Source organism: Diabrotica virgifera, chromosome 3, assembly GCF_917563875.1.
Source record: "Diabrotica virgifera virgifera chromosome 3, PGI_DIABVI_V3a".
NCBI lineage: Eukaryota > Metazoa > Arthropoda > Insecta > Coleoptera > Chrysomelidae > Diabrotica > Diabrotica virgifera.
The window spans coordinates 247,714,943-247,742,440 of NC_065445.1; the positions used below are offsets into that span (position 1 = coordinate 247,714,943).

The following is a 27,498-nucleotide window of genomic DNA, read 5'->3' on the forward strand; positions in this document are numbered from 1 at the left end:
GTTTTTCTTGCAGATTTGGATTCGTTACGTAAAAGAAAGCAACTTTTATTCAAGACATTTTTTCGAACTGTGGATAGATGGCGCTAGAATTGGGAAAAACGATTTATCCTGATACCATAGGTAAATTATAGAAACGGTCTAATATCTCGAGAAATACAATTCCAAATGAGAAACCAAAAAGAAGGTTTTTATTACTTTTCGAAAACCTATCGAATAACACTAAACATGACACTCCAACCCACCCCCTGGAGGTGGGGTGGGGGGTAACTTTAAAATCTTAAATAGCAACCCCCACTTTTTATTACAGATTCGGATTCGTCATGAAAAATTAAGCAACACTTATTCGAAACATTTTTTAGAATTGTTGATAGATGGCGCTTTAATTGAAAAAATACGATTTACTAGCGCCATCTATCAGCAATTTTAAAAAATGTTTCGAATAAATGTTGCTTAATTTTTGATGACGAATTCGAATCTGCAATAAAAAGTGAGGGTTGCTATTTAAGATTTTAAATTTACCCCCTACCCCGTCTCCAGGGGGTGGGTTGGAGGGTCATTTTTGGTGTTTGTTGATAGGTTTTCGAAAAATATTAAAAACCTGTTTTTTAGTTTCTCATTTGAAAGTGTATTTCTCGAGATATTAGACCGTTTCTATAATTTACCTATGGTATCGGGATAAATCGTTTTTCCCAATTATAGCGCCATCTATCCACAGTTCGAAAAAATGTCTTGAATAAAAGTTGCTTACTTTTACGTAACGAATCCAAATCTGCAAGAAAAACTAGGGGTTTCCATTTGAGATTTTAAAGTTACCCCCTACCCCACCTCCAGGGGGTGTAGTGTGGATTGGTGTTTGGTGTCATTGGATAGATTTTTGAAAATGATTGAACACGTATTTATCAGTTTTTCGATCTGATGTTTAGTTCGCGAAATATTCGACCGTTCCACTACTTTTGGGACACCCTATATAAAGGTTTAAGGTATAAATAAATAATTGTATTTTGCTTGCAGTACTGCATTTTAATAACTAATTTTATTTACTACATACAATTGTTTACGTTTTAATAACATAACCTAAGTCTTATTTTTTCTTCTTATTATTTTTTTTTGGAGTATGGCCTTGACAATTATTCAGTAACCAGGACCATATGATTGGCCAATATAATTAAAAGTGCGAATAAAAGTGCAGAGCGAAGAAACCAGGTGTCGCTTTTCCGAATTTGCACGGTCCCAATAGAGATTTTCACTAAGTCAATTCTTTTTGAGTTATTTGCGAGTGAGTATGTTCATTTTTCAACAAAAAACCCCGTTTTTCGCAATTAAAAACTAATTAATTTATCGAAAAAATACTCTTAGCAAAAATATAGCTTACAAGAAAGTGAAAAAAATAATTTATATATGAAGTCTGCAAAACCCAGTAGAAAGCAGAGTTGTAGCTAATGAAAAGCAGGTTCTTGTTCGTCAAATTCCAAATGGAATATTTCAACGTAAAATAACCAAAAAATTAAGCACTTTTCGGGGAAAACTCATTACAACTTCTTTAAAATGTTTAAGAAAAGCTTTATTTATATGATCTGTAAGTTCTCATTTTTAGTAAAGTAAAGTGCTCATTTTTGAAAAAATTTGGTTTTAAAGTAATTTTTTTTCAATCTTGAAAAAATTTCTTTTTCCAAATAACTTTAAGCAGTAAAAAATGTAGATTATGCAATTATGCTTTTCTGAATATTTTGGATGTTTTGTTTTCCTGTAAGACAAAAATTGGAAGATACGGTTCCATATCAAATCCCTTTTCAAATTTTGCATACACTCATGATTAGTGACTCGTTCAGCCCTTTCGCCCTTTTAAATACAGCCTTTTCAAAAATAAGCACTTTGAACCGATGAAGCTTCAGATCATATAAACAATACATAAGTAAAGTAACTTGTGGTGAAGCGGTAACGATTAATTTCATTTGGGATGCTAATATGGAATGCTTTCTTTTAAATACTTTAAAAAAGTTGTAATGAGTTTTCCCTGATAAGTGCTTGAGTTTTAGTTATTTTACGTTGAAATTTACGTAGGTAGTTTACGTTATTTGATTTGTAATTTGACGAATAAGAACCTCCTTTTCATCAGCTACAACTCTGCTTCTACTGGGTCTGCATACTTCATATATAGGTACTTACATCATTTTTTTCACTTTTTTATAAGCTATATTTTTTTGATAAAATACTTACTTTTTGAGTTATTTGCGAAAATCCGCCTAAAATCTTGTTTTTTTTTTGTTGAAAAATGAACATAAATTTACTCGCAAATAACTATTGAAAACGAAACTACTTATCGAAAACCATTGAAAAGTATTGACAGACTTTATAGAAGAAAAGTTATTTAAAATTAGTCATTTTATCCAATTCCGGACTTTTGTGAATGTATGTTTTTTCACCCCCGAGAAGGGGTGAAACTCACATTCTACAGTTCAGTTTTCTGGTTTATTTCAAGCACCTACCTACCTTCAAAAAATAAATAAAAAACATGATCCAAAATGCCTTAAGGGGCGCCAAAATCCTTTTTTGCACACAGGCGCTAGTACCCCTTACGGGGGCCCTGGAACCCATAAGATGCAAATTAGTAATTAACAACTAACTATTTGAACAAGTCTCGAGATTAGAATATATGGGAGTCGAAATATGTAGTTATGGAGATGCTAAAGAGAGCGTCCGAAAGCAAGCAAATAAAGCCAATTACGTGTCAGGATGTCTGAGTGATGTCATCTGGAGAAACAAAGATATGAGGCTGGAAGACCGACCGATCATGACGTACGTGATGGAAACAAGATACAGCAGAAACCAAGAGAATACTGAGAACATCAGAAATGAGAACGTTGAGGTCAATAACTGGGAAAACACTGAGACAGAATACCGAACGACAGAATAAGAGATCTCTGTAACATACAAGATATAATACGGTGGTGAAGACAGAAACGACGAGAGTGGAATCAGCATGTAACGAGAATGGACAGCGAGAGAATAGCCCGTATAGCCAGAGATTCAAAGCCAACAGGCAAGAGTCCAATAGGAAGGCCTTTTAACGGCCGGTTTCACAAAGTAAAGTTAACTTGTGGTTAAGAGATAACCAGAAGTTACGTCAAAATATGCGTTTTAGTTTCAGGTCAACGGCGAAGTATGGTTAACACACAGAATTTTTAACCAGAGGTTGGAGTGGGTTACCCTTATGGCTATACCCAGAAGGGTAACAATTATGAAACTGAAACGCATATTTTGGGGTAATTTTGAGTTTTTCTCTTAACCACAAGTTAACTTTACTTTGTGAAACCGGCCGTAAAAAGTGGCGAGATAGCTGGCAGTCAACATCACACCTAAGAATACAAGCTCAAAATTGGTTAAGAACAGGCCTAGAGGCCTAACATAAGAAGAAGAAGAAGAAGAAGAAGGAGGAGAAGAAGAAGAAGAAGAAAAAGAAGAAGAAGAAGAAAAAGAAGACTATGATTTTTAAAATTATGTTTGTTTAAATTTTTGTTCGAAGATTTTTAAACATTGGATTTTTGCTAAGCATCCCTTGATAAACGCCCTTTTTTCAATAACTTTATTGTTTTCTTTTCTTCAAAGGTAGTTTTCACCGTATCTTTCATAAAATGGTTTCCAAGATTGACGATGTCTGCAATCTGAAAGAAATACAATGTGGGCGGTTAATTGTGCCGGTGAGTGTATATTATTAACAGAAGATCTGCTAGCACCAAATCCAATCTAATTTTCAGTTTCCTCATATTGGTTTTCGATTTGCTCTTTTATCAATGGGTGCGTTCACCAGACCAGTGCGCTACGTCAGCGCTTTGAAACTGTTTAAGATTTTTCGGGTGAACGTCATGTCAATTTAGGCTAAACTTCAACGTGTTGACGAAGCGGTCGCCATTTTATTGAACGTAGTATTTGTATCGCTTCAATACTGAACGTGTTTAAGAAATATATTGTAAAGGCGCGATTATTTGAAAATATTTATTTTACAATGGTTTTAATTATGGTAGGGGAGCAAAGTATGCTAAATGTGCAGTCACTCGAGCGCTTTGGAGACCTATTGAGTTGTGAAGAGTAGGTCCTAAAACCAAAAAAAGTTACGTAACATTTTCCATTTTAGTGGGCGCTTGCCATTTTTTAATTTAATTTTCCATTTCCAACAATCGTTTTTTCCGATTATAACGCCATCTATGCATAATTCGAAAAAATGTTTCGAATAAAAGTTACTTATTTTTTCGTAAGGAATCCAAATCTGCAATAAAAAATGGGGACTCCTATTTAAGATTTTAAAGTAACCCCCCACCCCACCTCCGTGGGGGATCGTGTTTGGTGCCATTCGATAGATTTTTTAAAAATATTAAATAAGTGTATTTTACAGTTTTTCGATCTGATGTTCATTTCGCGAAATATCGCGGGATTCGTATTTAAAATATTAAATTTACCCCCCACCCCTCTCCGTGGGAAGTCGTGTTTGGTATCATTTGATAGATTTTAAAAAAATATTGAGCACATACTTTTTAGTTTTTCGATCTGTCATTCATTTCGCGAAATATTCGCTTTATTCTTGTGAAATTTTGGGACTCGCCCATTTCCTTACGCCCGGCTCAAATCGTCAGATTTTTGAAATATACTTTCTTTTGCATGTACTTAACTTACCTTATCTTAATCTGACAATTTCGAGTTTTTTTAAGGATAGATTTTTAAAATAATCAAAGTATATTATAACATCAATGTTTCGAACTTTACACGATCCCTCTTCAGGTGACAGGCGCGGCGTAACTTTGATTTTTTTTAATGGGAAAGTACGTCATGTGACAGCTTATTTAAAAGCGTTTGAAATAGTGATTCCAAAAATGTATAACACTTTAATCCTTTTTGAGAGCGCAGGTGCAAAATTTCGATCGAATTCTTTTTAAACGCATTCATTTTTTTTGGAATTCTGAGAAAACTAATAAGTATTTTTGAAAAATTTAAACGCAGAATAAAATATTACATTATTACCGAGGGCAGAAAGTCCCTTAGAATAAACAAAAAGTTTCTGTTGAATGGTTTGCCTATTTGAAATTAAAAATCATACTAAATTTTCTCTTTTTCACCCCTGTGACTTATTAAAATAATCATTATAGAGGTTCCCAGGGACTTCAGACCCTCGATAATACTGTAATATTTTATTTTGCATTTAAATTTTCAAAAATAATAATAAGTTTTTTCAGGATTCGAAAAAAATTTATACATTTAAAAAGAATTCGACCGAAATTTCACGATAATAGACACACAAAAACTTCCTTCTACTACGGACTACACTTGAAAACGAAATGCAATTATTATTCGGCACTTCGGTAACACAGAGAAGCTAGGGGTATCACGATAAGGAAAAGCCGTTAACTTTCAAATGGTCAAGCAAAACATTTATTGTCTCAACAACTACGATTATTGTCACAATGCACGCATTGATTGTGGGTATTAAATGCAGTAGTAGATTGATTAATGCATTCGTTGTCACAACAATCAATTTACATCTATTCAATAATCATATATTACTCTATATTAACAACATTTGTACATTGTTTTAATGAAATCTGTATGTTGTCACGATAAACTAAGGTAATTGCTTGTCATCTACGAAATCAAGAACGTGAGTTGCTGCCAGAATTAACAGTATTTATTAAATATACGAAACTAAGTTATTGGCTGAATAAATTGAGTGTTATTGATTAATGTACTCTAGTTATTCTCACAATTATTATTCAATAATTCTGACAATAACCAAATACATTCGTCAATGTCTAAAAGTTCGTTGAAACAACAAATTAAATTGTTGTGACAACGAAATACTATTCAGTAATCACTGTTAATCAATATTACGAACTAAATTTTTTTGAGTGTTTGATTACTCTGATTACTTCGTTACTTCGTACCAATCGTATCAGAGCGAGTAACGACTATTGTATCTACTTTGATTACTCTGATTACTTCTTTACTTCTTACCAATCGTATCAGAGCGAGTAAGAACTATTGTATCTACTTTGATTACTCTGATTACTTCGTACCAATCGTATCAGAGCGAGCAACGACTATAGGGCTTTTCATTCACAGTCATTTGTTTCCAGCTTCTGTCATAATATGTTGTATAATCCGTGTATATTAATATTATACAAGGATTATACGACATTTGACAGAGGCTCGAAACAAATGACAATCGATGAAATGCCCTATTGTATCTACTTTGATTACTTTGATTACTTCGTTACTTCGTACCAATCGTATCAGAGCGAGTAACGACTATTGTATCTACTTCGATTACTTCGTTACTTCGTACCAATCGTATCAGAGCGAGTAACGACTATTGTATCTACAACCAGTACACTTGATTACTTTCTACCAATCGTATCCCAGCGAGTAAAAACAGATCGGTGAAGGTAGTTGTTATATCGGAATACCTATACAAAATACCTACCTACTGAGAAATACGATTCTCAATATGATTACCGGTAATCAAATACAAAAGTAACAAAAGTAATCATAGTAATTAAAGTAAAGAATACTGTAAATAATTACTTTATAAAAAAGTAACGATTTGTAACGAATACTCGAAAGTAACTATAATCAACATCACTAATGTCCGAGTGGTCTTTTGCCTGTGGAAATCTCCTTCCATACTACTAGTCTTACAAGTCTCTCGTTATGAAGTTTGTGCACGTGGCCTGCCCATCTTTCATCAATCCACCGTAGAATCTCCCCAATTAGCTAATAACGATAATACCCCTGTATATTTATAATGCATCCCTCTGTACATTTTGTTAATATACCTACCCCTGTAATTTTTAAATTTCTTTTTGTGTAATTTTTGTTTCCTTTATATAGAATAAATAAAAATAAAAGAAGACACAAAATAACACATAGTAAATATTACACGCTATACAGGGTGAGACGGATAAATTGCCTATTAGAATTATCTCGAGAACTAAAGGTAAGAGAATCATGAAAATTTGAATACAGGGGTTTTTAGGTGTGAACTATTTAATGAAAATATTTTGTAACTATGTATTTTTTATGGGAAATAAGCCACAATTTTACTAAAAAATATTAGTTTTTTGAAGGTAGATTAAATGTAAGACCAAATACTTACGATGTCGGGATAGTATCACGAGGTTTTTTCCTGGTTTTCCCTCGTGATTTACTATGGAATCTCTAACGCGAGAATTTTACTGTCATCGTTGCATTTGGTTGTCTTTTTAAAGACAGATCACATGCTATGATTTTTTTGCGACGGATATTCTTGAGTTGGGATTGATTTCATGTAATCGAATGAATTATCTTTTAGTAAAGTCGTCCCAGGAACGCAACTCATAAATATTGGCGATATCATTTTAAAGTCTTCTACTTTAAAATGTATAATATACGTCTGAATTGCCAATATAAATGAGTCAGATTAAATAAATTATTAGAAGAATTTTTTTACTTAGCAACAACATGTTTGTTTTATTTTAATAGTATTTTGTATTTTGACAACGAAACCCGATTTGGGCTTCGAAACGTTAATAAATTCATTTTTTAGTAAAATTGTGGCTTATTTCCCATAAAAAATACATAATTATAAAAATGCCACAAGGAAATAGCTTCAGAAAATATTTTGGTCTCTTTGCTACTTCCAGTTATACCAGAAGTTGATTGTAAATTCGTTTTTTTTTAATGGGACACCCTATATATTTTTACATTTTTGGATTCACATCGATGTCTTCTTTCTTAAAATATGAGGATTTGTAATATTAATACTTTCTTTCTTTCTTTCTTTCTCCCCTTCCTTGTAGCCTATGAGGGCGTCGGATTTGGGATCGTTATTTTAATTACATTCACCCATCTCTTCCATTCTTTTCTGTTTTCCGCCATTATTTTTAATTCCTCGAGTGATTTTCCTTTAACATTTCTCGCCTCTACTATTTGCTGTATCCAGTTTTTTCTTGGTCTGCCTCTTTTTCTTTTTGCAATGTTTCTTACTTCGTGGACTCTTCTCGTAATTCTGTTGGGTTGCATCCTCATCAAATGTCCATACCAATTCATTTGTCTCTTTTTTAGTTTATTCATTATTGGTTCTTGGTTGGTCATTCTCCTAATAGTCTCGTTGCTTAATCTATCCCATTTTGTCTTTCCAACTATCCTTCTTAAATGTCTCATCTCCATTGCATTTATTCTGCTCCTATGTTTTTCCAGAATTGTCCAGTTTTCACTTACGTAAAGCACAGTCGGTATCACTATTGTGTTATATATGTTTATTTTTGTCTCTCATGCAAGTACTCTTTTCCCCAGTATTGGGGCTAAGGTATAGTATAACTTATTTGATTTTTTTTGCTCTATTTGTTATTTCCCAGTCTATTTTTTCCGTCGTTAGTAATGATACTTCCCAGGTATTTGTAAGTTGTAATATTATACAGGGTAGTTTAAAAGATAATTACGATTTTTTATAAATTCTGTAGCAAACTTCTCACCCTGTAGAATTGTACTAATTTGATATCAAAAACTCTATTTATGTTCAAGTGTTTTTTAATATAGTCTAATATTAGTAAAAATTATTATTATAGCGAAATGTTTAATTTTAGTATACAGGGTTGGTCGTTACTCGGAATGAGTATTTTCTGAGATTTCTTAAATGGAACACCCTGTATTTTAGTATTGTAATGAAATGATATTTTATGGTACTTTTTTATTTCTTAAGCATTCCCTATCCTATACCTAACTGCTTTAATTTTTGAGATATTCGTAATTCTTTAAGCCAAACATTAATTACAATAAAAATTACATGAAATTTTTTTAGGTTGGTGGTGAAAATATTCAATAAATAATAATTTTTTGAAAATAAATATATGTTAATCTATAATGATCCTTAATTTATTAATATTGGATGAGATACCAAAATGCCTACGTTGTTAAGATTGTTGGTGCATAAAATAATAATAAACACATACCATATTCTACCTAGTTGGCTATGACTTTGATACTAAACTTGCTTAAACATTATGCCATTATACTATTTTTATAGTTCTAGTTGCTTTGTTACCATTAATAATATAAATTTTTCTAATGGGGAACTGGTTAGTATGGTTTTTCTTCTAGGGAGTATAACAAAAATGTACTACTAGCAATAAGTTATCATCTGCAATTCCTTGATAGACGACAACCAAGAAGAGAAACTTTTCAGTTTACTAGAATAGTTTACTAGAATAGTTTCGACGTAATAGAGACTTAGATTACGAGAATGTTCGTACTAATATGCACATTATCAGTGATACTAGCGATTACATTTAATCCATTTTAATCATTTACAATAGCTTTTGTACGATATGGACAGTAATCTAAGAGACCAGTCCGTTGAAACCGCTCTAGTAAATTTTGAAAAGTTTCTCTTTTTGGCTGTCATCTATCTCTCATGGAATTTCTGATGATACATTCTTATTGCTAGTAGCACATTTTTGTTATACTCTCCCCTCCTAACAAAAAAAAACATCTAAATCAGTTTTTCATTAGAAAAATTCATATAAGTAATGGTAGCAAAGCAACTGGAACTACAAAAATAGTAGAATGTTTAAGAAAAGCAAATGTTAAAACATATTTAGTGTCGAAGTCATAGCCAACTAGATAAAATATTGTATGTTTTTTAAAATTGAACGCAACAATAATCTTAACTACGTAGGTATTTTGATATATCAACCGGTATTAATAAATTAAGGGTCACTCGAGATTAATATGTGCTTATTTTCGAAAAATTATGTTCGATTGAATATTTTCACGGCAAACCTAATAAAATTTCACGTAATTTTTGTTGCAATTAATCTTTGGCTAAAAGAATTACGAATAACTCACAAGTTAAAGCGGTTAGGTATAGTGAATTCTTAAGAAATAAAATAGTCTGATAAAATGTCATTGCATTACAATAATAAAATACAGGGTGTTCCATTTAAGAAAGCTCAGAAAATACTCATTCCGAGTATCAACCAACCCTGTATACTAAAATTAATAATAATAATTTTTAATAATAGTAGACTATATTAAAGAACACTGGAACATAAATAGAGTTTTTGATATCAAATCACTACAATTCTACAGGGTGTCAAGTTTGCTACAAAATTTATAAAAAACCGTAAAATTATCTCTTAAACTACCCTGTATTACCCTATTAAAAAATATAATACCCTATTACAAAACCTCATATTTTAAGAAAGAAGAAATCGAGGAGAATCCAAAAATGTAAAAATATACAGGGTGTCCCTTTAAAAAAAACGAAGTTACAGTCAACTTCCGGTATAACCGGAAGTAGCAAAGAGACCAAAATATTTTCATAACAGTTCATACCTCAAAACCCCTGTATTCAAATTTTCATGATTCTCTTAAGTTTAGTTATCGAGATATTTCTAATAGGCCCTTTATCTGCCTCGCCCTGTATAGTATCATACAGTAAGTAAATACATCTGGCAAATGAAAGTATTCCAAATAATTGTTTACCAACAATAAAATGAAGTCACTATCACGGCGGATATTGACGCAATTGCCGTGTATCGTGTATCATAAAAATATTAGATGGAATAGCCCAAGATAATTATTTATCAATGTTCTTTACATTTGTAATTACATATTATACAAGTCAGTGTGTGCGAGTTATTTTTGAATCGAAAACTGCATTTGGAGTTGATTTTAAAAAATGGTAAATTTTTTTAACCGTGGCCATAGAATTTCAGTAGGATTTACATAATAGTGGAATGGAGGTAAGTGTAAAGAGTCATGTCTTTATTTTAAACTAAATCAACTAATAGCCCAGTAAATGACCGTTTTGGAGTGTAATTTTCAGGGGCAACTCCGAATTGCATGAAAATATGGATTTAGGTTCTACTTACCCTTCACTTCAAAGTTGAATTTGTGTCGTTGGTTGCTTTTACTTGGGGGGTGACAGTCACCTCTTCTCGAGGGTGAAAAAACGCGTGCTTAAAATAAGCCACGAAATGGATAAATTGATTGATTTATAAGTAACTTTCGTTCTATAGAGTTTTTTTTTATTTAAGTTAATACTTTTAGAGTTATTTGCGATTGAAAATGTTTATTTTTCGACAAAAAAACTACGTTTTCAGACGGTTTTTCGCAAATAACTCAAAAAGTAAATATTTTATCAAAAAAAAATATCTTAGCAAAAGTATAGCTTATAAAAAAACTAAAAAAATGGTGTATCAGTAAAGTCTATAAACCGAATAAAAGCATAGTTCTAGCTCATAAAAAATACGTTCGTATTCGTCTAATTCCAAATCAAATATTTCAATGTGAAATCACCGAAAAATTAAACAATTTTCGGGAAAATCTGATTTTTTAAAACGGGGCATTTTTTAAAGTGTTTAAAAAAAGCTTTATTTTAATTTTTTATAAAAGTTTCTAGCATCAAAAATAAACGAGTTACGAGTTAAGTAGAGGGTAAGTAGAAAATAAATCCAAGTTTTCATGCAATTCGGAGTTGCCCCTGAAAATTACACGGTATCGCCGTATTTCCCCTCCATTTACTGGGTTATATACGTTCGTTCTTTTTTCTTTTTGTTTGTTTCTTTTTAATTTTATTTCTCCGCATGAAGTAATAACGGATTCCATAGTCCATCCCACCTTGACTTTGCAGTAGGTATAGGAAACATAGTCAATGCAGTCCTTATGAGAGTTTTTAGCACGGTGATGCCGATTTTATCAAAAATAATTTGTAATCGAACATTACAGTGATTAAAGTCATATGCGAAATAACTATAGTATATCAAGTAAACTTAAACGCATATAGACAAGACGAAAGCGGCGGGTTCGTTGAAAAAAATATCCCCATGAGATTTTTTTGCATAATCACATTCGTGAAACACCCCAGAATAAGGTTCAAGAAATCACCCACACGAAAAGTGGTCCAAATTTTTTTTAACAATTTTTTTTTAATCAAATTGCAAGAAATCAATATTTTTATTCCGGACAAACTTTTTTTAGGTTTTTTGGACCGTTCTGGACAAAAAAGGTATCTTGTAAGTTTTCTCTAAAATTTATCGTTTTCGAGTTATAAGCAATTTAAAATTTGAAAACGCGAATATTGCCATTTTTAAGACTTAATAACTCGGTTAAAAATTATTATGAAAGTCAGAAAGTGACGAAGTCAAAGTTTAAAGCCCCCCTTACGTGACCCTAAAGAAATTTGTGTCATTAATTTATTATTAAACTGTTATTTTTAATTATTAACAATGAGCGGTAACATCGTATTGACGCGGCTCATGTGTGACTCATATGTGAGTGCGAGTAAGATGCACCATTGACTGCCGGAATGGTATCTCTCTCGCACTCACCTTTGACGGCCGCCTAATACGTGCATGGCGCTCAGTATTATTACTTAAAAATAACAGCTTAGTAATAAAATAATGACATAAATTTCTTCAGGATCTTGTGGGGGGGGGGGGACTTTAAACTGTGATTTAGTCACTTTCTAACTGTCATATAATAACTTTTAACCGAGTTATTAAGGATTGAAAATGGCCATTTTTCGTTTTTTCAATTTTAAATTGCGTAAACACGAAAAATATAAGAGAAAAATTATAAGAGACCTTTTTATCCCGAATGGTACAAAAAAAACCTTAAAAAAATTTGTCCGGGCCGAAAATATTGATTTTTGCAATTAGATTAAAAAAAATTGTTAAAAAACATTTGGACCACTTTTCACGTGGGCGACTTCTTGAACCTTATTCTGGGATGTCTCACGCAGGGCCGCGCCAAGACTTTCAAGCACCCCGGGGCCCCGGGGCAAGAAATTTTTGGCGCCCCTTTCCTCCTTCAGTTGTAAGTAGTTTTTTGCAACTTAGTGAATCGGTATACCGTATTCGCTCCGTGCGTGACTATGGTGGGGTTACCTTGAAACGATGCCAACGGGAGTAGTGGCGAAATATGACAATATTGGAGCTATCTTTGTAATGTGATTGTCATTGTTTGTATAAAAATTTTTGTCAAAAATGGTAAATAACTTTTTCATATGCTTAACGTCAAATTGTGAGATCCAAAAATGTCAGATGAAGGCGCTAGGTGATATCGCGTCAGTCATGGACAAGGCGAAAACCTACAAACTATTTGTTTTATCATCATTCTCTTTGCCTTTATCTCTATGCGGGTCAGCTTCCCTAATTGCATTTCTCCATAAGTTTCTGTCTTAGATCATATCTATATTAATCCCCTTTACCGACATGTCCTGCCCAAGCGTCTCAACCCAGGTCTTCTTTGGTCTTCCTTTCTTACTCCTTCCAGAAACCTGCAGTTCAAGAATTCTTCGTATTGGATGACTGGCGTCTCGACGTTGAACATGACCAAGCCATCTTAACCTATGCTCTCTCATTTTGGCATCTATTGGTGTCACCCCTAGACTTCCCCTAATATACTCATTTCAATCTTATCCATCTTTGTCACTCCAGTCATCCATGTAAGCATTCTCATTTCCGCCACATGCATTCGTTGTTCTTCTTTCTTTTTAACTGTCCAACATTCAGTTCCGTAGATCACAGCTGGCCTTATAGCCGGTTTATAGAATTTTCCCTTCAGCTTCATTGGAATTTTTCTGTCACGTAACAAACCACTCGCTTCATTCCACTTCATCCATCATCCATCCAACTCTCATTCCACTACATGCATCTCCATCTATTTCCCCATTTCTCTGTAATACCGATCGTAGGTAGCTAAAACTATTACTTTTCAAAAAGTTTTAAACCCTTTTCCTCAAGAGCTTGTCTCTACGTTCCAGTTTTTGTTCTAAGTCGCTTTTACTATTTCATACTAATACAGTAACACAACATCAACAGCATACATTAAGAACCAGGGAATGTTGTCGCTGTTATCTGATCAAAAACTAATAGGAATAAATAAATACTAAGCACTGAGTCTTGGTACACGTGCAATCCTACTTTCACATGAAATTTATCAGTCTCTTCCGCACCTGCCCTAACACTAGTTGTTGCTCCCTCATACATACGGAACTCCTTTGTTATTGAGTGCCCATCACAGAATCTTTCGAGGAATTCTATCATCATAAATATGCTTTCTGAAGATTTAGCATATACGCGTTTGTTTCTTTATTCCTGTATTTTTCCATCAGCTGCCTTATAATGAAAATTGCATCTGTTGTTGATCTGCCCTGCATAAACCTAAATTGAGTATCGCATATTTCGGTTTCTGCACGTATCCGTCTATCAATTACTCTCCCCCATATTTTCATAGTGTGACTAAGTAGTTTTATGGCCCTGCAGTTTGTACATTGTAGTTTTATGGCCCTGTAGTTTGTACATTGTTGTATCTCCCATGTTTTTGTAAACAGGTACTAATATACTGCTTCTCCATTTATCTGGAATTTGTCCAACTTGCATAATTATATTAAATAAACCTGTTAGCCACTAAATAAATTAACAATAGATGTGAAAAAGGGACTACGCCAGGGAGACGCTCTATCATGCATCTTGTTCAACATTGTACTCGAGAAAATAATGAGGGACACAACAGTCAATACTCGAGGAACAATAATTAATAAAAGCGTGCAAATACTAGCATTTGCAGATGATGTTGACATAATCGCAAGATCAAGAAGAGAAATGATAGAGGCATTCAATCAAATAGAACGAGCTGCACAAAATAGTGGCCTGAAAATCAACCAGAACAAAACAAAATATATGCAGGTAAGTAAAAACAGAGAAATAAGGCAGCCACAAAATATAACAATAGGAGAATACAATATTGAGGGGGTAAAAAACTTTACATACTTGGGATCCCTAGTCACATCTGATAATAACGTAGCAGAGGAAGTGAAGAGGCGAATATTTATTGCCAATAAAAGTTATCATGGCTTAATTCGGCAACTAAGATCAGACAACGTCGCAAGGAAAAAAAAATGCCAAATATACAAAACCCTAATAAGACCGGTACTCACATACGGCTCAGAAACCTGGACACTCACTAAAAGAGAGGAAACATTGCTAGCCACCTTTGAAAGAAAAATCTTGCGACACATATATAAGGGCACAAAAGAAAATGGAATTTGGCGAAGAAGGTACAACTTTGAACTATACGAAATATACCAGGATCCAGATATCATAACATTCATTAAAATAGGACGGCTGCGTTGGATGGGACATGTAGAAAGAATGGAAGAAGGCGAAATACCAAACAAAATATTCAAACAGATGCCAGTAGGAAAAAGAACAAGAGGAAGACCGAAGCTGAGATATTTAGAGCAAATAGAAAATGATATAAAAATCTTAAAAATAAAAAACTGGAGAAAAAAAGCACGAAACAGATCAGAGTGGAGAAGAATCCTGGAACAGGCCAAGACCCAGAAAGGGCTGTCGAGCAAATGATGATGATGATGAAACTTGTTAGCCACCTTGCCACCTTGTTCCTGCCTCTCGTAATGCTCTCCACACTTCCCCAGAAATATAGTCTTTTCCAACTGCTTTTCCTTTCTTTATTTTTGAAGTGCTTGACTTCACTTCTTCGTTATTTACAAAAAACCACGATTACACTGATTCTAGAGCTCGGGAAATATGCAAAGTGCATATTTGCATATTTTGGATAAATTGTATAAGTGCATAATATACTTCTATTAAAAGTGCATATTTTCAGATATATCACAATATGGACAAACATCTGAGGACACAAGTAATGCAGTTTAGCGAGGTAGGTAAAAATATTCCTCGGAAATACCTCTTATTGGTGTTAGGATAATATGACAATAGACCCCAATGGATAGTAATGCAATTTGAAGATTGGCTACAATATTCCAATTGCAAAATTGGATAATCCATTATTCCAACAAAAAAAAAATACTGCAATAATGATGTACAAGTTCCTTGTTTCTTCTGCTACGACTGTACGAAAAAAATATGTTGATTCCAGCATGCCATTTACTGTTGAAGCGATTAAAACTGCAATTGGAAATACATAATCCAATATGGATATCTGTGTTCGAGACGACTGATATTAAAGGACGGCATAATTACAAATTAATTTATAGTTACTTTCGAGTATTCGTTACAAATCGTTACTTTTGTATAAAGTAATCATTTACAGTATTCGTTACTTTGATTACTGTGATTACTTTTGTATTTGAGTACCGGTAGTCATAATATGAGGTAATCATTATATTATCGAAAATCGTAATTCTCGGTAGTTAGGTATTTTGTATAGGTATTCCGATATAACAAGTAATCATTTACAGTATTCGTTACTTTGATTACTATGATTACTTTTGTATTTCAGTACCGGTAATCATATCGAAAATCGTATTTCTCAGTAGGTAGGTATTTTGTATGCCCCCCCCCCCTAAATGTCCTAGTCTAATTCTAATAAAACCAATACAATACATACAAAATTAAAGTTGTTGATCATACTGTAGAAACATTATCATTTCCACATTTTTCCGGTCAGTCTAGAAAGTAATCAAGTGTACTGGTTGCAGATACAATAGTCGTTACTCGCTCTGATACGATTGGTACGAAGTAATCAGAGTATCAAAGTAATCAAAGTATATACTATAGCCGTTACTCGCTCTAATACGATTGGTACGAAGTAATCAAAGTAGATACAATAGTCGTTACTAGATACAATAGTCGTTACTCGCTCTGATACGATTGGTACGAAGTAACGAAGTAATCAGAATAATGAAAGTAACGATTTGCCTCTCTGTATAGTAATCGTTACTTTCGGTATTCGTAAGTAACGAGTACTTTGTAACGAATAGTTACTTTTTCAACATCACTAGAGTGTAGCACCGGATATTTTTTAGTTTCCGTTAAGGAGTTGCAAAAAACGAACAATGTAACTATTTGTAGATTTGTAAATGAATCTCTGAGTAACTTTTTTTACCTCAGCCGATACCAAAAGAAAAAAATTATTTATTGTTAAGTGATGCTGCACCACATTATGATCAAATCTGGACAACATTTAAAAATATTTTTTTCAAAGGACATCGCACACATCTTATGGAAAATATAATGTCACTCAAATTCAATAAAATTTATACGAATAGATTCGTTTTAAATTAACTGTCAATTCTTATCATTGCGCCAACTCTTAATTATGATTAATTACGGCGCAAATTGCAATTAAAGTTTATCGAAATCACATTTTTGGAGTCTATAAACGTGTCAGTTAAAATCACTATTGCTCTGGGTGCTATTCAAAACAGCTTAAACCCCGCTGGGCCTAAGCGGATTAGTGAAACTATTATAATAAGATGCTTAAGAGCTCGAGAAGATTTATGAACTAACTATAATTTGGGTATTTTAAAATATTTTTTCTCTCTCTAACTTATGTACTTACCCATTTGATTTCAGATTGATTTATATCAATTTCTGCTCTGATTATTGAAAATTAAGAGTTGGCGCAATGATAAGAATTGATCGTTAAATTGAAACGAATATATTCATATAAATTTTATTGAATTTGAGTGACATTATATTTTCCATAAGATGTGTGCGATGTCCTTTGATACACGTTACTTGTTTAGCACACGCTTTAAATAGAGTAGCAGAAACTATAAGGACATAATTTCCAATCGTCAATATCCTTGTATTAAATAAAAAAAAATCTCCCTGCGAGTATAAAAATCGCTTACCTAATATGCCTTTACCATCTGAACCTGTGATAACTAGATGGGGAACTAGTTATCTTTAAATCTTATAACGTATAATTTTGTTAAAGATAAGTGTTAAAGAAAAATGAGGGATATCAAAAAATAATTCAAATAAATAATAGTATTAATATGGGGAATCGTGAAAATAATTTAATTTTACCGGTAGAATATTCAACTATACAATATTTTAAGTTTGGTCCTTTAACTTCATGTGAAGTAGAAAGAAGTTTTTCCGCGTATAAACAATTATTATCAGATAGACAGCACAGTTTTTTTTCTAGGAAATTTGAAAAAAAACATTAATAATATACAGTGAGCACGTAAAAGCTGAAATAAATTCATTTTCTCGAGAATGGGCCATTTTGGAAAAAGAAATACCGAAACGGGTCAATTTTTAAATTGAGACTTTTTGACCTATGTATCATACTAGTGACGACACCCATATGGGCGTGATGACGTCATCTACAATTTTTTTAAATGAGAAAAGGGGTCGTGTGATACCTCATTTGAAAGGTAATTCAATTCTCTATTCAGTAATATAAACATTAACATAAATATTTATATAAGGTGTCCAAAAAATTTTTTTTTAAATTAAATTTATTGACATTAAAAGAAGAATGTGTGTAATTTATTTAACTCAAAATACATTTTACTGCTATCAGAAAACAGGAAATAATGTTTATTTGACAAATAAATATCGTTTTGTTGCTTAAATTCAATATTAAAGCCGCCACCCACAAATAAACATTTTTTTCTGTTTTTTGAGAGCAGTATAATGTATTTTGGACTAAATAAATTACACGCATTCTTCTTTTTGTCAATAAATTTAATTAAAAAAAATTTCTTAGACACCTTGTATAAATAATTATGTAAATGTTTATATTACTGAATCAAGAATTAAATTACCTTTCGAATGAGCTATCACACGACCCCTATTCCTACTTAAAAAAATCATCGATGACGTCATCACGCCCAGATGGGTGACGTCATTAGTATGATATATATGCCAAAAAGTCATAATTTAAAAATAAAAATTGACCTGTTTCGGAATTTTTTTCAAAAATCGTCGATTCTCGAGAAAATGAATTTATTCCAACCTTTACGTGCTCACTGTATATAGTTTTAACTGTAATAATAATATAATAAAGAATGATGATGATGAATATAAAGAATAAATGAATATAATGAATATATACATATAGGTATATAAGAATAAATGAATATATACATTAAGGTAATAGAAATTTCATTAAATATTTTTTCTGACTTTGGTATAAAATAAATTAAATACCTTCAAGACAAGGATTACTGCGTTTTTTATTTATGTATACAGTGCTAGTCAAAAGTCCGTACCCCCCTTGTATCTTTTCAACGGTTATAAATGTAATAGTGAAATTTGGAGGGAGGAAATAAACGGATGTAAGCTTCTTAACTAGTCATGACAGGTGACGTAATGGTGACAGATGACCTTACAGCGCCACTGTGACAGATAATTTTAAATGGGACCCTATGGCAAGTGATACCTCGTTTGAAAGGTATTGAAAATACCTATTCAGTTATACTAATATTGTTTGAATTTAAGCTAATTTTGATGAATAAATGAAATAAATATAAAATTATAGTTTCGCATTTAATTAATACAAATCCAAATTTCCGCCTATGATTACTTGTCAAAAAGGTTGACGTTGACGTAAAAACTATTAGAGAATTGAAAAACGTCAACTTTTTTGACAAAAAAACCATAGGCGGACATTTGAATTTTTATCAATTAAATGCGAAACTACAATATTATATTTATTTAATTTATTCACCAAAATTAGAATCAGCTTAAACTCAAAAAAATTAGTACGATTGAATAGGTATTTTGAATACCTTTCAAACGAGGCATCACTTGCCATAGGGTCCCATTTAAAAATTATCGGTCACAGAGGCTCTGTAACGTCATCTGTCACTATTACGTCACCTGTCATGACTAGTTAAGAAGCTTACGTCCGTTTATTTCCTCCCTCCAAATTTCACTATTATAAGTATAACCGTTCAAAAGATAAGAGGGGGGGGTACGGACTTTTGACTAGCACTGTATACATTAAATGCATACAAGCATTTTTTTAGCAAAGCAAAGTTTTTGAAGTGCATATTTCCGAAGCTCTACTGATTGCACTATCAGAAAACAAACATATAGTTCAGATTAATGAGATAAATAAGGTTTCGTACACTTTGTGATCAACGTAATACTAGTTGCTACTTTTATTTACCTACGATTGGTAAGTTTTCAATTTTACAATAAAATATTGCTAATATTTTGGGTTTGATTTTACCAATGGGTAAAATCCTTCTTGTTCTTGGTCAACGCCATTACTTTTGTTTATTGTTTCTGGTAATAAAAAACATTTTGGGTTAATTTTTTTTATGTGCCATTGGATTGAAAACTTAGTCATTAACATTATGTTGTTTTATATGCCATTGGATTGAAAACTTAGTCTTTTGCTAGCAGTTGCCGCTAGGGCATCTATACCATTTCGTTCGTTGCAATCCGTGACTGCACGCCAGGGTTTGTTTAAGTTGGATCAGAGAGAGCAGCTTATGTGCCTCCTGATGAGAGACTAATAAGTTTCGAAACCGGTAGAGGTGCTTGCTGCACTCTCTGATTGGACTAGAACATTATGATGCGGCTGTATTTTCGTTTTGCAACAAAATTGAAAATGGTTATTCACTTTTGATTAATTTTTTTTACTTAGCGTGTGGCTTAAGTACATCACAGAATATATTAATATATTTAGATTTATGCATTATACAATGCATAACAAACAGATGTCCAGTTTTTTTATATATTCGATTGACCCTTCGGTTGCCATTACAAAATATTTAGGGTCGCCTGTGTATGCTCTGCGTAGGCACTCAGTTTACCCCATCTGTATAGGGAGTCGGCGCATCTTCCACAGTTTGTTCGAATTCGATTAAGGGCTGCCCAAATCTTACGGGGACGTTCAAATTCGCCAGGTTTTCCTATGATGTCCGGTAGACTATGGTAATGCGGATCTGTCTTACTTTCCCAATCTTCTCTTCATCAGGTATTTAAGTCAAAGTTGGATTGCTGCAGCGCTTCAGCAGATTGTTGAGGGGGTAACCTGGATCGGAGATGGTTTCCAAGAATATCTGGGATGTCGTTGTGGACTAGAAGCTGGCAACTGTCCATTATTTTGTTATATTTTTTAACCAATGCATGTTCGCAGCGTAGGTTGGGTGGTGCTATATTACTAAGGGTAGGTAGCCACATTGTAGGGGTGGACTTAATTGTGCCTGTTATCATACGCATAGCACTGTTTAGTTGGGTGTCGACCAGGTGAGTATGCCCGCTATTTAGCCACACTCCACACTGGTGCACAGTATTCTGCCACCGGATATATCACCCCGGATAAAGCTGATGCTGTGGACCCCCATGTAGTGCCGCAGAGTTTTTGTATTATATTGTTGCGTGTTTTTAATTTTGCTGCTGTTTTCGTCAGGTGTTCTCTGAATGTGAGCGTTCTGTCTAGAGTAACCCCAAGGTATTTCGGGTATTTATTGTGTTTTAACAGCTTGTTATTAAAATACACTCGCAATTCTCTGTCTGCCAGCTTGTTGTTGAGATGAAAAGCTGATACTTCAGTGTTTGTAGTACTTGGCTGTAGTCTTCATTTCTTAAGGTATTCGCTGAGAATGGATAAGTTATTCGTGAGAGAGATTTCTGTAGTTTCAGTTTCTAAAGATTGGTGGCTTGTTGCAAGGGTCCAGTCGTCAGCATATCTAAACTTTCGGGATTCGGTTTCAGGCATGTAAGCAATATAGAGGCTGAAAAGTAAATGGGCAAGGACAGAACCCTGTGGAAGGCCATTGTTAAGTTTCATCTGTCTAGTCGTCTCCTTTCCCATTATAACCTGGATGGCTCTGTTTGTCAGCATGTTGTCAATGAGGTTAATTATCTTTCTGCAGGGGATAATACGGGTCAGTTTATATATTAATCCCTGTCTCCAAACAGTACCATATGCTGCTGTTAGATCTATAAATACTGTTGCTGTCTTTTGTTTCCTTTGAAAACTAGCTTCTATAAAAGTTTTTAATGACAGCACTTGGTCCGTACTGCTTCGATGAGGGCGAGAGCCAGCTTGTTCAATGGGGACATTTTCTAGTATCCTGTGACTAATTCTGTTGAGGAGAAGTTTTTCTAATAGTTTATATACCATGCTGAGTAGAGCTATGGGGCGGTAGTTTTCTGGCTTATCCTTTGATTTGCCCGGTTTCGGAATTGCAATTATCTTTGTTCGCTTAAATGAGAAAGGAATGTTACCTGAGTGAAGTATATCATTAAAGAACATTGCAAGCCACTGTTTCGTGTATGCACCACTGTGTATCAAGAACTCAGGATGGATACCATAAAACCCAGGTGCTTTACCTGATTTCATTTCTTTCAGCGCATGTGTGATTTGAGAAATAAGTATTCTTGCTGAATATTCTGAGTTCGTTCTGTTCGTTTGTTTTAATGCCCTTAAGTCTCTTTTCACGTTGGTAGTATGTGTTCGATCTCGGGGAGCTCTGGATAGAGATACTATATGGGAGGCAACCTTGTTAGGAGACATTTTAGACTCTGGATTCCAGCTGGTTAGCTCCTCCAATTTTCCGCAACAGGGATCATGCCTGGCGGCTTGATTTTTTGAAGTCAATTTTTTCGACAGTCTTTATCCATTTTTGGCGTCTACCTGTATCGATGTTGTGTAAAAGCTCGTCGGCTATATGTTTTAGTCCATCCGGGCACATATTCTTTGCGATACCCCCTAGGGATGGTTTCCTTGGCAGCGCTTATTACTGCACCCACAAACCTCTCGTACTGTTTGCTGGTTGGAGGGACCCAGTTCAAGGTCCGGTCTAGTTGTTCAGAGAACTTTTTCCAGTTTGCTTTTCTAAAATTCCACCTGGGTCGCGTTTATGATCTAATTATTGGAATTGATATTCCGATGGTGATAAGGACAGGACAATGTTGAGTATGTGGGAAGTCTACAAGGACACTTCTCGCAGTTGTTAGTGGTCTGTCATTGGTATCTTTTGAGACAAAACATAGGCTTTTCATCATCATTCGTGGTGTACTTCCACATTTCGTGGTGGCTGTTGAAATCGCCGATGTATATAGTAGGATGTGGATGAGTCTTGAGCACTTCTGCGTTCCATGTAGTGGCTGGAGGTTTGTATATGTTAACTACGGTAATCTCTCCAACTTTGGTGACCACTTCATGTATATTATTTTCATTGGAAGCAGAAAGCAGGACACGATTTTCTATATTGCAGCGAATGTAGGTTGCGACTCAGTAATGTTTATCATAAGTGGCTCCCAGTAAATCGTAGCCAGGTATCTTTCCCCTTAAATCAAGCTGGACTTTGTCTTCAGTATGGGTCTCTTGTATGGAAACCAGGTCAATGTCGTTATCGTGTAGGATTCTTTGCAACACTTGGAATTTGGCCTTTCTTATGCCCTCGATGTTAAGGTGACAGACTCGGATACACGGTCCGAGATCTCTAGTCAGTATTTCAGTCAACATTTCTGGTAATTTCGGTATTGTCAAAATAGTTATTTATGAAACAGTTCTAGTCCATTAAAATGTTACATTTTTTAGGCCGTACCTTGCATTTCTTAGAGGAGTAAATTTTATTTTTTTAATGTGTAGGGGGGATCAGTAGAAGCTTAAGTTCAAGTTTTTGGGGTCGCCATCCTTGTCCTACGGTCGCCATCTTGGAAATGGGGTGCAAAGGGGTTTCGCGCTATATCTCGTAAACTACTAACCCTACGCAAAATCTAATTAAACATAAAATGTAGCAAATTAAATTTTCCACAATTTTATTTCTATTACTTTTTATCGTCACGTGACCAACAAAAAAGATATAACCAAAAATATGTAAATTTTCTTTAACAAGTTTCTTTTGGATCTTATAATTTTTTTTCAGTTCATTTTAAAATAAAATAACATTATAGCAATTTTGTAGAGGGATTTTCAGCGAACAATTTCCACTATAAAGTTGTTTAATTCTATTTATTTATATAGGTTTTACAGCGCTCCAAACTTGACCAGATTCTCGAATGCTCATAGGGATACAATAAAAACAAAAGTTAGGCTTAATTTTCTATCTATATATATATTTTTTATTCATACAATTTATTATAATTTTAACATTCCTATGCTATTAATAATCTGTTTTTGACCTTTCTTCCCACTATAAAACTTATAACTCTAAGCATATATAGAAAAGGCCCAAGAAGTTGTTTGAGGACAAATTCGCCGCTTAAGAAGAAGAATGACGCAACCGCAAAATGCAAAATTCTTAAGCAAAGCAAAAAAACGATTTTTGATATCAAAATCATAAAGTATGATAAAAATTAGCCATTCACCACACGTGGTCAGGATCTCGAGATATAAGCGTTTTTTGGGGTGTGCCGCTTGTATATGAAGTAACATAGCTTTTTTCCTATTAAATATTTTGACTTAAAATTTTCCAAAAAACTTCTTCATGAACTATGTTTTATTGTTGTGTTGGTTAAAATTATAAACTAAAAAGTTTGTCACTCAACTTTTTTAAGTAAACATGAAACTAACCAAATATGATGACGAAATGTTAATAAATTAACAACTCCTTTTTTAATGTGTTTAAACATTTTGGACAAATTTCATTGTTATCTACATACTTCAAAGATGACACAGTAAAATTTTTAAAAGGAAATATTTACAGCGACCAAAGATACAGCGAGGTAAATTTGAAAAATCATCAAAACTGATTTTGGCAATTTTTTATAAAATTTATTTTTTTAACATGTTCCACCAACTCTAGATAAAAATAAACTTTATATTTGGATTCAGCGACCTCGAAAACATAAAAATAGACCAAAATTGATCATTCACCTTAAATTTTATTTTCGTGATTGACATAACGGTTAATGCCGCTCGTCTAATGTATAGATAGAAAAGCATTATAGGTCTGGATCCCGTGTATGAAAAAAAAAGTTGATTAATAGCAAGCTGAAAATTTGTTAATAGCTTAAGGGTGTCTAGTCGGATAAACTTTGATATATGGGAATACTGAAACAGGGGCAGTTTTAATTGTAGAACAGGTTAAAAATTTGGAACGGTCAGACCACGAAAACGGCACATGTATTTTGTCCGACAGAATAGACTTAAACTCTCCGAACAGAGATTAAACTCTTATGCAAAAATCAGACTGCTATTTATCATCTGTCATAATTCCTGTCATTTGACATATTCTACATGTTCCACTCATTAAAACGCCCATTTGGTGATAAATAGCAGTCTGATTTTTGCATGAGAGTTTAATCTCTGTTCGGAGAGTTTAAGTCTGTTCTGTCGGACAAAATACATGTGCCGTTTTCGTGGTCTGACCGTTCCAAATTTTTAACCAGTTCCACAATTAAAACTTCCCCTGTTGCAGTGTTCCCATATATCAAAGTTTGTTCGACTAGACACCCTTAAGCTATTAACAAATTTTCAGCTTGCTATTAATCAACTTTTTTTCATACGCGGGATCCAGACCTATTATTTTTCTACGAGAATTCGAGAATCTGGTCAAGTTTGGAGCGCTGTAAAACCTAGATAATAAATAAAATTAAACAACTTTATAGTGAAAATTGTTTATTGAAAAATCCTCTACAAAATCGCTATGATGTTATTTTATTGTGAAATGAACGTAAAAAAAGTTATAACCTCCAAAAGGAAATTTCTTACAAAATTTTCTCTTATTTTTGTTTATAACTTTTTTGTTGGTCACTTTACGATAAAAAGTAATAGATATAAAATTGTAGAAAATTTAACTTGCTTCATTTTACGTGAAATTAAATTTTCTGTAGGGTAGCTAGGGTAAGAGTTTACGAGATACAGCGGGAAAGCCCTTTGCATCTCTTTTTCCAAGATGGCGGCGGGGGACAAGGGCCTCAACCCCAAAAACTTGAACTTAAGCTTCTACTGAACCCCATACACATTAAAAAAATAAAATTGACTCCTCTAAGAAATGCACACTAAATGTAACATTTCAATGGACTATTCGTGAAGTATACTTTTTGCTAACGAACGCAATGTTTAGAGCACGAACGACAACGGAGCGAGTGCTATACATCGCATAAGTTCGCAAAAAGTACTTCACGCACAGTTTCATACAACACTTAAGGTTATTTATTATATGAAAGTGTGTCAAAAACAGTGCGAAAAAGTAAGTCCCATTTAAAATACATTGTTACTTCACGCACACTTTAAACACTTCACGCACTGCTATCTACAATGACAGTTTTCACAAACAAAACTTATACATAATATGACATAGAGTAGATAAAAAAAATTTTCGGCACCTACCGGCGCCTTTTCAATACGGCGCCGGGGGGCACCGCCCCTCTTCGCCCTTATGGAGGCCCTGGTTTCACGAATGCGATTATGCAAAAAAATCTCATGGGAATATTTTTTCCAACGAACCCGCCGCTTTCTAAAACAGTTTTAATTTAATCTCTCTAATGTTCGATTACGAATTCTTTTTGATAAAATCGGTATCACCGCGCTAAAATCTCTCATAAGGACTGCATTTCCTATGTTCCTATTCGCGGTGTGCAAGTACTTGGAGGGGATACGAGAAACGATTGTGCGCGAATAGCTGAGAAATCTTGCAACTTTCTTAAATAATTCATATTGTCAATTGAAATTGTCAAATTGGCGTATACCTACTGTCATTGAAGAAGAAAAATTATATGTTGCTCACAATATTGATATGATATATGCAATTATGTATTATATAAAAGTATATTTAATTAATTGTATTTTGCTTACAGTACTGCATTTTAATAATTAATTTTATTTACTACATACAATTGTTTACCTTTTAATATCATAACCTAAATCTTACCTTCTTCTTATAATTTTTTCTCGCTACGGCCTTGACAATTATCCAGCAACCAAGACCAATATGATTGGCCAATATAATTAAAAGTGCGAAAAAAGTTGCTGAGCTATGAAACCAGGTGTCACTTTTCCGAACTTGCACGATCCCAATACTGTAAAGTCAAGGTGGGACGGAGTATAGGATTATTGTCATTATTTGCTTTACAAAGTCTACTTAAGTTTTCTTCTTCTTTTTGTTCCTCATTTCCTCCTTCTATTTGTTCTCTTCACTTTGGCTGATTTAGTCCTCATTTTCTAGTTTTCTTAGGATTAAATAAAAATATTTCCTTCATATTTCTTTTATTTCTCCTGGTTCATATTATGTTAGCTTCTTTTTTTTTTCTTCATTCCCGCCATTCTGCACATTGATATATTATATCCGTTTCCGATTTTTATATATATTTTTTTAAAAATAGCCATTATTGACCTTTCTATTTGTCTTGCTTCCTTCTCCATTCATATATTTCCCATATTAAGAGTTTTCTTTTGCAATAATTGACACTTTAGGTCTCTCATAATTACTATTTCACCTTTCACTTTTCCATACTTCGTATCTTATCGCATACGTCCATTCTTCTTAAGGTGTTGTCTCCTTTCGAAGGTTAGCGATCATAATGACTACTTTTATTCTGATCATTGCTACTCTAAAAAGCTAGTTAGTAGTTAGACGAACAATAAAACCACTCTCTGAGATTGCGGAGCCATGACATTCATCGTCTTCCAATGATACGTTTTCCTAAAGTCTTTTCCTGCATGATTTTCTGTAGAAGCTAGTATTTTGTTTCTGTCAAGACATGGCCATTGGCCAAATCTACTGTAGTTCTCGTTTCTCGTATCTTTATTTCATTATTTAATTCTGGTTCTTTTGAA

General features: G+C 33.5%; 2 protein-coding genes across 8 annotated transcripts in view; one reads left to right on the forward strand and one right to left on the reverse strand.

Moving 5' to 3' along the window:
• LOC114335305 (pancreatic lipase-related protein 3-like) overlaps positions 1-27,498 on the reverse strand; it is a 593,140-nt gene that overhangs the window by 109,445 nt on the left and 456,197 nt on the right. The window lies entirely within an intron of this gene.
• The window catches only part of LOC114335297 (lactosylceramide 4-alpha-galactosyltransferase), a 152,042-nt gene that overhangs the window by 33,935 nt on the left and 90,609 nt on the right, over positions 1-27,498 (forward strand). Inside the window, exon 1 of one of the 6 annotated variants that reach the window (XM_028285511.2) lies at positions 10,537-10,769. The exons of 3 other annotated variants lie outside the window; for them this stretch is intronic. The gene's annotated coding sequence lies outside the window, so the exon portion shown is untranslated. Of the gene's footprint in view, positions 1-10,536; positions 10,770-15,665; positions 15,715-19,789; positions 19,936-27,498 lie in introns of those variants that run through there. 2 more of the 6 variants (XM_050646042.1, XM_028285513.2) reach the window with 2 other exon arrangements.